The sequence below is a fragment of the Rana temporaria genome, chromosome 5, assembly GCF_905171775.1.
Source record: "Rana temporaria chromosome 5, aRanTem1.1, whole genome shotgun sequence".
Taxonomy (NCBI): domain Eukaryota; kingdom Metazoa; phylum Chordata; class Amphibia; order Anura; family Ranidae; genus Rana; species Rana temporaria.
This window is the reverse complement of record NC_053493.1, coordinates 219,233,456-219,247,108: the sequence shown is the minus strand read 5'-3', so window position 1 is coordinate 219,247,108 and position 13,653 is coordinate 219,233,456.

Below are 13,653 nucleotides of genomic sequence, written 5' to 3'. Positions count from 1 at the left end.
GCCTACGCCGGCGTATTGTGGGTGCATAGTTACGCTGGACGCATTCGGCGTTCCCATGAAAAATATGCAAATGAGTAAGATACGCCGATTCACAAACGTACTTGCGTATCAATATACGTCGTTTACGTAAGGCGTATGACCGGCGTAAAGTTACCCCTGCTATATGAGGCGCAGCCAATGTTAAGTATGGACGTCGGAACAGCGTCGAATTTTATGTGGTTTACGTTGTTTGTGTAATTTGTACGTGAATGGGGCTGGGCGTAGTTTACGTTCACGTCGAAAGCATTGAGTATTTGTAACGTGATTCTGCACATGCGCATTGGGATACGTCCACGGACGGCGCATGCGCCATTCGTTCGGCCCCTCATTTGCATGGGGCCACGGTTAATTTTAATAAAACACGCCCACTGCCAACCTACTTTGAATTACGCGGGCTTACACCGGCCCATATAAGCTATGCCGCCGTAACTTAGGACGCAAGTTGTTTCTGAATACGGTACCTGCCTCTCTAAGTTATGGCGGTGTAGTGTATATGAGATACGCTACGCCCGCCCAAACTTACGCGATTCTTTCTGAATCCGGGCCTAGATGTTTTGATGGGTTGATGTTTTTTTTTTTTTTATATATATAGTATACATTTAAAAAATACGCTTAATGCAAATAATTATGTTAACAAATGGCCATGTTTTAAAAACCTTGTTTTGGATAATATTTTGTATGTATACGATATATGCTCATGTGCTTGCAATATTAATTACATACAGTATACTGTACATACAAGCTCTACTTTTTGATTGTGATTTGTTGATCCACTTATGTCGCTGCACATCTACAAGACATTTTCTCTATGAATGAAAATAATAAATCCTTTCGGGTTTTCTAATAATATGAAACATCAACAATGCTTCTAGGAGCCATATACCACATGATTATAGTTTAGACTCTAGGGCCCGGATTCAGAAACGATTTACGGCGGCGTATCTTCAGATACGCCGCCGTAATTTAAAATGTGCGCCGTCGCATCTTTACGCCGATTCACAAAGAGAGATACACCTGAAAACATGGCTTCAGCCATCCGATGTAACTTGTCTACGCCGGCGTATCGTGGGCGCATAGTTACGCTGGACGCATTTGGCGTTCCCATAAAAAATATGCAAATGAGTAAGATATGCTGATTCACGAACGTACTTGCACCCGGCGTATCAATATACGTCGTTTACGTAAGGTGTATGACCGGCGTAAAGTCACCCCTGCTATATGAGGCGCAGCCAATGTTAAGTATGGATGTCGGAACAGCGTAAAATTTTACATGGTTTACGTCGTTTGCGTAATTCGTACGTGAATGGGGCTGGGTGTAGTTTACGTTCACGTCGAAAGCATTGAGTATTTGCGACGTGATTCTGCACATGCGCATTGGGATACGTCCACGGACGGCGCATGGGCCGTTCGTTCGGCCCCTCATTTGCATGGGGTCACGGTTCATTTTAATAAAACACGCCCACTGCCAACCTACTTTGAATTACGCAGGCTTACACTGGCCCATATACGCTACGCCACCGTAACTTAGGACGCAAGTTGTTTCTGAATACGGTACCTGCCTCTCTAAGTTACGGCGGCGTAGTCTATATGAGATACGCATTACACTCGGATATACTCGGGCAGGCTCGACTCCGCTCGCGGTCACGTCCTGTGCGTCCTGTACGTCCTTTACGCGAGAGGAGCCGAGCCTGCCCGAGTATACCCGAGTGTACTGCGATCGGTATATGTCGGCGGAGTGGTTCAAACACAGCACGGGAAGCGGGGATCAGCTGAAAAACACAGCGGGGAGGACACCACGATGGCCGCAGAAGGACGCCGGACCTGACAAGGCCGCCGATGGACGCCGGGCAAGACACCGACGAGGGGCATCCAAACTGTAAGTATTTCTTTTTTCCAGGAATTTTCCTTCCAGGTTGGGGGTGCGCGCTATACGCTGGGGCGCGTTATATGAAGATAAATACGGTACATCATTTTGGAGAGGTATTGTGCTAAACAAAGGTAGTCATTGAAAAGTCAATAGCATGTTCAACATGCTCTTCCTTGCATAAAATAGCTGTTATTACTAATTGCTGTTGAAGGTTACAGTAGCTGGAAAGTATATGTTAAAATAATTTGAATTGTGAAAGTTTTTGGAGGATCCATATACATAAAAGTAATTACTATTATTTATGTATAAAAGTCACATTTTACAGACTGGTAGTAGTAAGATTTCATAGTGGTTTAACATGTCTTAAAGTAATTAAAACAGTGTAATGTGGCATTTCTTATAGAGAAAGTACTGCATTTCACTGACAATTGTCTGACAAGATTAACAGTAAAAATGTTGGAAATAGGATGCTTCTGTAATGGCAAATCCAATCCATCACTGAGCTTTAATGAGCTGCCAGGAGTACTGGAAGTGCAGAAGTAGAGCACAGTTCTTAAAAAAAACAGTGTTGTTATATCATCTGGTACAGTATGTTATGTGGACAAGCCCAGATTTATCCAAAAAAGCAACATTTGGCACCAACATCCCATAAATATGTAAATTTAGAACAATAAAGAGGAAGAGATGCAGTACTTTGTAGGTGCTTTTTATATATCCTTGGCAGTTGTATACCTAGTTGGCAGATGCACACGACTACAAACTCCCTTCACTGTGAACTTGCTTTTATGGTTTCATCACCATATTGAGGTAGGAAGCCATGTTTGGGAACTTTTGCCGAATGATGGGGTGTATTGTTATCTTTGTCGTATATTTGCAATCTTTGTATGATGAACGTAACATGTTATGTTTTGCATATATGTATTTTTCTGACACATGTTTCTTTGTTTGTTTAGTAGTTATTTTGCCACACATTTTTCCTGAAGAAGCCTACATGGCAAAACATGTTGAAATAAAAGTGTGGAATCAACAATACTACCGAATAGTATTGGTTATCTACCTCTAATGAAAGATGACAGTTGGATGTATCTATGTTTTTATATTACTGTTTTTAACAAATTTTGAAGTATGGTTCTATAAATTAAGCACCTAAAAATCCCACACCTCTTCCTCTTTGTTGTTGTTATATCATGCTGATGCATTTGCAAAGTACATATGGATTCATAATCAAGATAAGTTGTAGCCATTTTTTTTATGCTGTTTTGAATGTCATGGGAGTAAAAAAACATTGGCCCAGATTCAGGTAGGGGCGCGCACTGATACTACGGCGCAGCGTATCGTTTTTACGCTATGCCTCCGTAAATTACTGGAGCTACGCTTCATTCACAAAGCATTTAATCCCTAATTTGTGGCGGCGTATAGTAAAAGGGGCCGGCGTAAGCGTGCGTAATTTAAATGATCCCGTAGGGGTGTGGATAATTTAAATTAGGCGCGTTCCCGCGCTGAACATACTGCGCATGCTCCGTCGGGAAAATGTCCCGATGTGCATTGTGGTAAATGACGTGGACGGGAACGTAAATGGGTCCAGCGCCATTCACGAACGAGTTACGCAAACGACGCAAAATTTGAAAATCGTGACGCGGGAACAACGTCCATACTTACCATTGGCTGCGCCTCCTAATAGCAGGAGCAGCCTTACGGTGAAAACGACGTACGCAAACGACGTCAAAAACGAGCGCCGGCCGCGCGTACATTTGTGAATCGGCGTGAGTATGCAATTTGCATACTCTACGCTGACAACTACGGTTGCGCCACCTAGCGGCCAGCATCAGAATGCACCCTAAGATACGACGGCATAAGAGCCTTATGCCAGTGGTATCTTAGGCTACAGTCGGCGTATCGAGCTTTCTGAATACAGAAAGTAGATACGCCGGCGCTACTTAGCAATTACGCTGCGTATCTATGGATACGCAGGCGTAATTGCTTTCTGAATCTACTCCACTGTTACTTCAATGATAGTTTGCAGGTTATTTGCACAGAACTTATATTTTCACATTATCATTATGATTATTATTACTGCATTTAACAAAGGTAAATTAGCCACAAGGAAATTAAATCTGAAAATCATGTCTATAAAAAATGTTTTTGTATTATAACAATTAAAAGAGATGAGCGTTGATCAACCACTCATAAAGTTCAGCAATAATCACATAAAACATACATACATAAGATAAAGTACGCTATACAGTTCAAATTAGGGTTATCCCGATACCACTTTTTTGAGACCGAGTACAAGTGTCGATACTTTTTTTCAAATACTCGCCGATACCGATTACCAATACTTTTTTTTTAATGTCATGTGACAGTGGCAGTAGTTTTTTTTTTTTTCTTTTTACATTTTTTTTTTTTTTTTTACAGTGATTTTTTTTTTTTTAGGGGGGGAGTTGATTGTCAGTGTGTTTTTTTTTTTATTTACATTTTTATTATTTAAAAAAAAAAAAATATTGTATTTTTTTTTCTTTTTCTAATCGGCCTGGTTGGGGGGTCTTTTGGTGAGATATCAGGGGTCTTAACAGACCTCTGACATCTCCCCTTTAAGACAGAGAAAGGGACAAATGACACAGATTCCCCAGTCCCTTTCTCAGCAGCCTCAGCTAAAATGAATGGACAGAGTCAATGATCACTGACTCTGTTCATTCTGAAAAGGTGGGAGCCGGATTTAGCGTCTCCTACCTCCGCTCTCCATCCTGACAAATTGAGGGGGGAAAGGAGCACGAAGGACGGAGGAGGGAAGACAGCGTGAAGCGTGGAGGGGGGAAGACAGCGTGGAGGGGGTAAAGCAGCACGGAGGATGGAGGGGGGGAAGACAGCGCGGAGCACAGAGGGGGGAAAGACAGCACGAAGCACAGAGGGGAAGACAGCACAAAGGACGGAGGGGAAGACAGCACGAAGGACGGAAGGGGATGACAGCACAGAGCACGGAGGGGGGAGACAGCACGGAGGGGGACAGTCAGCGGTGATCGGTGCGGCTTTGCAGGGAGTTACAAGCACCGATCACCGCTGTATAACTTTAACCAAAACAGCTGAAAAGGGGGCAGATTAGTGCTTGTAACTCCCCTGCCGCACTGATCACCCCTGACTGCCCAGGCATCGGGTGAAGCATCGGATCATTTCCCCGAGTACAAGTACTCGGGGAAATGCTTGGTATCAGTACCGATACTAGTGTTTTGTGGTCCACCACCACTTCCTTAGGACTTGGTGATATTTTAAATAAAATGCAATTGATTAGCTACCCTGGTGGGTAATGCTTGTATTATTTTCTGTCAAAAGCAACCAAAGATGATTTCAAGCACATAAACAATAAAAACACAGACCTAAAAACACTGAACCAACCATTAGAGCAACTATGCAGCCTACGGTGTCAACAAGGGACCACCTGGGGACCCTGTATGAAACAGCCTCTCTGTCTGTTATTCTATACTGGGTCCCCCCCATGGGCCAAGTGGTCCATTTCTTAGCACCATAGGTTGTATGATTGATGCCTTGGTAAGATAAGAATACAAACAATGCAAACCTGCTTGGTAATTTATAAAATATGTAAACAATGTGTAGGAAGAACATTTGTATTAGTTGTTTGATGTACAGTGCCTTGAAAAAGTATTAATACTCCTTGAAATTTTCCACATATTGTCATGTTACAACCAAAAATGTAAACATATTTTATTGGGATTTTATGTGATAGACCAACACAAAGTGGCACATAATTGTGAAGATAAAGGAAAATGATAACTCTTTTTCAACATATTTTACAAATAAATATGTGAGAAGTGTGGCGTGCATTTGTATTCACCCTCCTTCACTCTGATACCCCTAACTAAAATCTTGTGGAACCAATTGCCGTCAGAAGTCACCTAATTAGTAAATACAGTCCACCTGTTTGTAATTTAATCTCAGTATAAATACAGCTGTTCTGTGACGTCCTCATAGGTTTGTTAGAGAACCTTAGTGAACAAACAGCATCATGAAGACCAAGGAACACACCAGACAGGTCAGGGATACAGTTGTGGAGAAGTTTAAAGCAGGGCTAGGTTATAAAAATAATCCAAAGCTTTTAACATCTCACAAAGCACTGTTCAATCCATTATAAGAAAATGGAGAGTATTACACAATGACAAACATACCAAGACATGGCCGTCCACCTAAACTGACAAGCTGGGCAAGGAGAGCATTGATCAGAGAATCAGCCAAGAGGCCCATGGTAACTCTGGAGGAGCTGCAGAGATTCTTAACTCAGATGGGAAAATCGGTCCACAGGACAACTATTAGTCATCCATGCCACAATTTTGTCCTTTATGGAAAAGTGGAAAGAATAAAGTCATTGTTGAAAGAAAGCCATAAGAAGTCCTGTTTGCAGTTTGCGAGAAGCCATGTGGGGGACAAAGCAAGCATGTGAAAGAAGGTGATCAGGTCAAATGAGATCAAAATTGAACTTTTTGGCCTAAAAGCAAAGCGTTGTGTGGGTGAAAACTAACACTGCACATCACCCTGAATACACCATCCCCATCGTGAAACATGGTGGTTGCAGGACAATGGCCCTAAACATACAGTCAGAGCTACAATGGACTGGTTTAGATCAAAGCATATTCATGTGTTAGAATGGCCCAGTCAAAGTCCAGACCTAAATCCAATTGAGAATCTGTGGCAATAATTTTAAATTACTGTTCACAGATGTTCTCCATCCAGTCTGATGGAACTTGAGCTATTCTGCATAGAAGAATTGGCAAAAATGTCACTCTCTAGATGTGCAAAGCTGGTAGAGACATACCCAAAAATACTTGCAGCTGTAATTGCAGTGAAAGGTTATTCTACAAAGTATTGACTTAGGGGGTTGAATAAAAATGCATTCCACACTTTTCAGATATTTATTTGTAAAAAAAATTGAAAACCATTTATCATTTTCCTTCTACTTTAGAATTATGTGCCACTTTGTGTTGGTCTATCACATAAAATCCCAATAAAACATATTTAAGTTTTTGGTTGTAACAAGACAAACTTTTTCAAGGCACTGTGTAGTATTTTGTAGAGGGAATACTAATGTGCAAACTACAAGGGTAATATTACTCTCAAACTAATAAAAGTAGCCAACATAAATGGTGTTCACACACTAATTAGTAAATGGAAAGTATAAGGAATGTGACGCTTACTAAGTCTCATGAACTAAACTAATTATAAAGCAAGTGGAAAAGAGAAAGTGCGGTGCTCAAAATATTACTCTCGGTATGCTCAAAAGATATAAGTGTGCATATAACCTCTGTGTTATACTTAATAAATTAGTTAAATTGCACACATAATATGAAAACTATGCAAATGATTGATCAATGTGATAATATAACGCAATCATTGACTGAACAAAATTGTGTTATTCAAAATTTGGACATGATCCAAAATAATATGTGTAGGTTGAAAATGCACCGAATGAATATAGTGAATAAATAACCAATTTTATATAAATAAATATAATAAATACAAAGTGAAGCACCAAAGATGGAAATAAACCAAAAAAGTGCTAGTGAACAAATGAAATATAAAGTCCAAAATTGATCCACTGTGATAAAAGTGACTCTGTATATAATTGTCTGTAGGCAATCCACCACCATGAAGATCAAAGGCTTACCAGACACGATGGACCCAGCAGGGCATATGCCTGAAGGATCAAATGAGCTTGTTGGTGTAACACACCGAGGGAGAGGTACAGCAAGCACAGCTTCCAATGGGGCCAGGCAGTGAGACCAGGCGACAATATTCCACTATATTGACATCAATGGGTATCCACCATAGGTTTAAGCAACGTTACTTCATACACAAATCCTCCCAGTGTAACATATGTTAAGGAGAGAAATTGGGCCACCTAGTATAATTCTGTTTAAAAAGTGGTCATGAATTAAATAAAATATAAAATGGTCACTCACATTTGAGAAGACATGTAAAAGCAAATAGGATCAAAATAACGCAGTGGCATCAGCAGAACCCCATCCCGACGCGTTTCTCCTAATAAGGCATCATCTTGGTGTTTACACACTAATTAGTAAATGGAAAGGATAAGGAATGTGGCGCTTACGAAGTCTCATGAACCAAACTAATTATAAGATCCTGGTAATAATCCAAAATGTGAAAAGATGTAATAAATTAAAATTAATTGAAATAAGAAACTGCAGATACAGTAATTGAAATGAATTTGTGCCAAGTAATCAAATTATACTTGTGCAAATGTGCAATAATAGCGGCTGTGCAAATAAAAAACAACTGTGTGCAAACAAACTTGACGTGCAAATATCGATTGTGCAAAAAAGTAATTGTGCCCAAAAATTTGTAAGCAACAGTTCAGGGCTTCCAAACAAAGGAAATGTGCAAAAAAGTTATCTGTGTCAATAACATGTTCTGAGTCTGATATATGAAACAATCTCAATTAATTTAAATTTATTACATATTTTCACATTTTGGATTATTAACAGGATCTTATAATTAGTTTAGTTTGTGAGACTTAGTAAGCGCCACATTCCTTATCCTTTCCATTTACTGTATAGTATTGCATATCTCATTATACATATTTGCCTGTGACAGTTTAACTGAAGATGTTTTATACATCATATTTCTTCTCTCAGAAAGTGGCTGTGGACCTCAAAACACATAAATAAACAGGAATGTTGATGCTTTTATAAAACTGTATGTTTGATATGTGTAATACATTTTATCTTATGTACTGTATATGTGTTTTATGCAATTATAGCTGAATTTTATGAGGGTTGATCAGCCCTCGTGTCTTTTTAATTAGTATAATATAGTCACTGTAATATAATAAAAACATTTATATATATATATATATATATATATATATATATATATATATATATATATATATATATATATATATATATATATATATAATTTTTGGATTTTAAGTAATTTATTTATTTGAGTACATTTAAAGTTCTGGTGGTAATGGTAATCCCAGAGGAAAATAAACAGATTAATGGTTTATATTTTCCATCTGTTTTGAAAAAACTAAATTCTAAATGTCATAATACTGTAGGATTCAAACCCGGCATAATGATTTGTGGGAACAAGTAAGGTAAATATGAAAGCAAAGCAGAGTTAGAGAAGTTTATCTCTGGAAAAAAAAGAAAGGGGAAGAAGTAATATACTTTCTAAATTTACTGTATCATGCCTGGAAATTTTCCTCCAGAACTTAATGTCCAGAGTAGAAAAACATGCAGGAAAATAAATGAAATTTTAGACAGTATAGAACATTGAAAACTTTTTCCAAGCTTTCACAAAACTAGGTCACACTACTACAACTTTTCTTTTTTTTTAAAATCGACTGCTCTTTCATCTGTTAAAATGTTGTAATTTTACTTTACTGTATTGTTGTATAATTTTGCTTGTTTTTGTCAATTGTATGTTATATATTATACAGATCCTCCTGAAGAAGCGGTAATTCCGTGAAACCGGTCGAGGTTTTGGCCTGCTCCACTCTAACAGACACATGATGGTTACCGTTATTAAGAATGCTGTTTTCTATTGTGGGGTTTGGCCCAAATGTTTTTAACATTGTATAGTTCCTTTTATGTTAATCAATATTCTTTTATGTTATTTCTTTGTTGCATTATCAGTGCCTAGAAAAATTTAAATAAGAATATTCACTTGGTCCAATCCCCTAATGGTAATTACTTCTAAAGGGATGCAGACACTGACTTTCTTCGTCAGAACACTGAGGCCTTGTACACACGAGAGGATTTCCGCTGGAAACGGTCCGCCGGACCATTTTCAGCGGATAAATCCTCTGGCGGATTTTGATCTGATGGCTGTACACACCATCAGATCAAAATCCCAGCGGAATACATCCGCGGTGACGTGGCCGCGCCGTCACCGCGGCGACGTGCGCGACCCTGGAAGGTAAATACTTCCACGCATGCGTCGAATCATTACGACGCATGCGAGGGATGGGATCGGACGGACTTATCCGGTGAGTCTGTACAGACGACCGGATAAGTCCGCTGGACAGGTTTCAAGCGGATAGATTTCTTAGCATGCTAAGAAATTTTTATCCGCTTGAAAACCGTCGGCTGGACAAATGTCCGCCTGAAAATGTCTGCTAGGCCGTACACACGACCGGATCTATCTGCTGGAACTGATCCGTGGATCAATCCCAGCGGATCGATCCGGTCGTGTGTACGGGGCCTGAGAGTGCACCAGCTGATTATAAAGAACCATTCCTTTTCATTCAAAAATAAGTATCCAAAAGACAAGGTCATATAAACAGCTATTGTTAAGCGCATAAACAGGTAGGTATCTGCAACAAAGTTTCCTAAAATATTTTTTTTTCCTCAGCAATAGTGGAGTTATTCTTTACCTAGTAATAGTAGTATAAAATAAATACCGGTATATAGGATATCATGCCCTTCTAAGAGCATTGTGGTAAAGCATTATTATTTTAAATGTTATTATTGTGGTTGTAATGAGAACGCATGTAAGACATTTTATTTTCTTTAGATTTGGCACCAAGTGTAACAAGTAGTTAAAATAACAATAAAGAATGGTTACAAAGAAAAAATAACTGTTCTTCGGAGCTGTTGGGGATTGGAAAAACAATGTCAAACATAATTTTTCTTTTTAATTGCAGTAGGTTAAATTAGTCAAAGTCCCTATCAAGTGTGAAGGTTTTTTTTTAACATAAAAAACATGTCAAGGTAGATAAGCAGCATAAATACATACTTTCTTAATTTAGCTTTTATTGTTGTATCATTAAACTCCCTCTTTGCTTTTACAGCAAAGGGATCACTTTCTTTAACAGCAGCATTATACTTTTTTCTATAAGCAAACTACTTGCAGCCTGCCCTGCATGACAGCATGTTTAATTTTGAGGTCCCATTTACCTCCTTCTCTGATTCCCACAAAATACTTTATTAGGTCACCATCACCATCACCATTATTGTTACTGCTGGCACATCTGCCAAAGATGTGCAGCATCCATGTCCCCATACTTTAGTAACAGTCCTATATATTCCTCTAAAACTTTTGTGAAATGTAAATTCTGCTCAGGCCCCATACACACGAGAGGATTTATCCGCGGATACGGTCCAGCGGACCGTATCCGCGGATAAATCCTCTCAAGGATTTCAGCAGATTTCTATGCGATGGTGTGTACACACCATCGCATTGAAATCCGCGCCGAAATCCTCTGGCGATGACGTGTCGCGCCGTCGCCGCGATTATGACGCGGCGACGGGCGCGACGCTGTCATATAAGGAATTCCACGCATGCGTCAAATCATTACGACGCGTGCGGGGAATCCCTTTGGACGGATGGATCCGGTGAGTCTGTACAGACGAGCGGATCCATCCGTTGGGATGGACTTCAGCAGATGGATTTGTTGAGCATGTCAGCAAATATCCATCTGCTGGAAATCCATCCCAGGGGAGATTTATCCGTGGATAAATATCCGCCGGAGTGTACACACCATAGAATCTATCCGCTGAAACCCATTCGATGGGATTTATCTGCGGATAGATTCTATGGTGTGTATGGGGCCTCACTTTCATCATGGCTCATTTGCCATATAGATTAAAAAATGTTATGTTAACCCCAACATTTTATATTTCTGATATGTGCCCACGGGGTAAGAAGGAAGAAGTCAGCTGGTGTATCTCGCAGCCTCGGTGGAGCGCAGCATGGAGAGAAGCGTAGAGGCGGGTGACGTCAGTAAGACAAGGGTGCAATGCGATGTGTTTCGGAGCATGTGCCATGCTGTATTGGTGCATGCACACCAGCCGACTCCTTGTCCTGTTGGGCACATCTAGCGATCCACCCCACGGCTGCGTGGACTGTTCCTCCATCTGGCATCACAGACCCCTTCTATGATGAGCTCATTTTTACTTTTATCATGTGAGTAACCCCTTGGGGGAGGTTCTAATAAAAAATAACCAAACCTACTACACTTAGTGGCACTTCTCTTTTTTCTTCTTATCCCTACTTTTACACAATTGTCCAGCTTAAAGTGATATTGCATAGTATATGAACCACAAATCCCTGTTTTAATGCAAAATGTGCTAGAAATGTGTAAGGGTGTATATCAGCGTGCAGATTGTTGATTTTGATTTGTTAGTGTTTATGTGGTCACGCCCCATTAGCACCTCATGGGTTATATATACTGTATTAGCCGGATTCAATAATACTTCAGTAGATACGCCGTCATAAGTCCGAATCCGCGCCTTTGTATCTTTAAGCGTATTCTCAAACTGAGATACGCTTAAATGTTGCTAAGATACGACCGGCGTAAGTCTCCTACACCGTTGTATCTTAGCTGCATACTTACGCTGGCTGCTAGGGGCGTGTACGTTGATTTACGCCTAGAATATGTAAATGAGCAAGATACGCCTATTCACGAACATACTTGCGCCCGATACGTTGTTTACGTAAGGCGTTTTTCAGGCATAAAGATAAACCACCAAAAAGATGGCGCAGCTCATGCAAGGTATGGACGTTGGAAGTGCCGTTGAATTTTACGTTGTTTGCGTAAGCGTACGTGAATGGGGCTGGGCATAGGTTACGTTCACGTCGAAAGCAAGGAGTATTTGCGACGTGATTCTGAGCATGCGTGCGCATACGCCGTACCAACGCCCTCATTTACATGGGGTCACGGGTAATTTACATGGAGCAAGCCCCCTACCTGCCTATTTTGAATTAGGCAGGGTTACGCCGGGCCATTTTCGCTACACTGACGTAACTTAGGAGGCAAGTGCTTTGTGAATACGTTGGCGTAGTGCAAATGGGATGCGCTACGCCGGCATAAAGATACCTGAATCTGCCTATATGTGTGTAAAGCTATTTGGACTTGAGCACAGACATATCTTATATCTGTTGCAGTGCAGGCCACTGACCAGATCTGAGTATGTAACTTTCCTACAAATGTAATTACCAAGTAAAAACAAAAAATGGGGTGGAACTTTGCATGTACCTTGCAGGGTCTAATGAATACAGATACTAAAAAATAAAAATAAACAAATCTTTATTTTCCATATACAAATGGTCAAATAAAAAAAAAAACATGAATGCAATTAGTTAAAACCACAGTTACTGTAAAACTGTCCAGATGCATGTGCTGGTCCTAGTTAAAGAGTTAAGAAAAGTGGTCTACACGTTTCATGGGGAATTACGCCTTATAAGGACCTTAGATTAAAGCACAATTTTGTACATATAGTGCAATGATATACAAGCATATTATTAAGATATGTAAACATTATCAAATGATTTTATTGTTACCAAGGAAGACTAAACATTAAAAGCTTTCACTCAACTCAATCCCCTCTGGGGTGCATGTGGGGATTAACTCTGTTAATAACCACACGGGCACCCCAGGCTTCTCCTCCACTGGTCTGGCAGACAAAAATTACACTGGTGAATTAATTTTCTCTGTATGGTCCCCTATATGGTTTGGGGTATAAATGTAGATGTTGGAATATAGTATGAATTCATATTCCATTTGAGATAATTTGTCCTCTCCGCCCACCTTCTTTGCCCATGACGTGCTATGGTGCATGTAACAAGCTTTACTAAGATAGTACTATATAAGAAATTTTAAGTAATGTGACTCAGTTGATTGAAAGTGTTTAATAGTGCTAGTACTGCATAATAAATGGGTGGGTGAAAAATATTATATGAAAATGATATAAGATGGTCCATCTGAACCAACA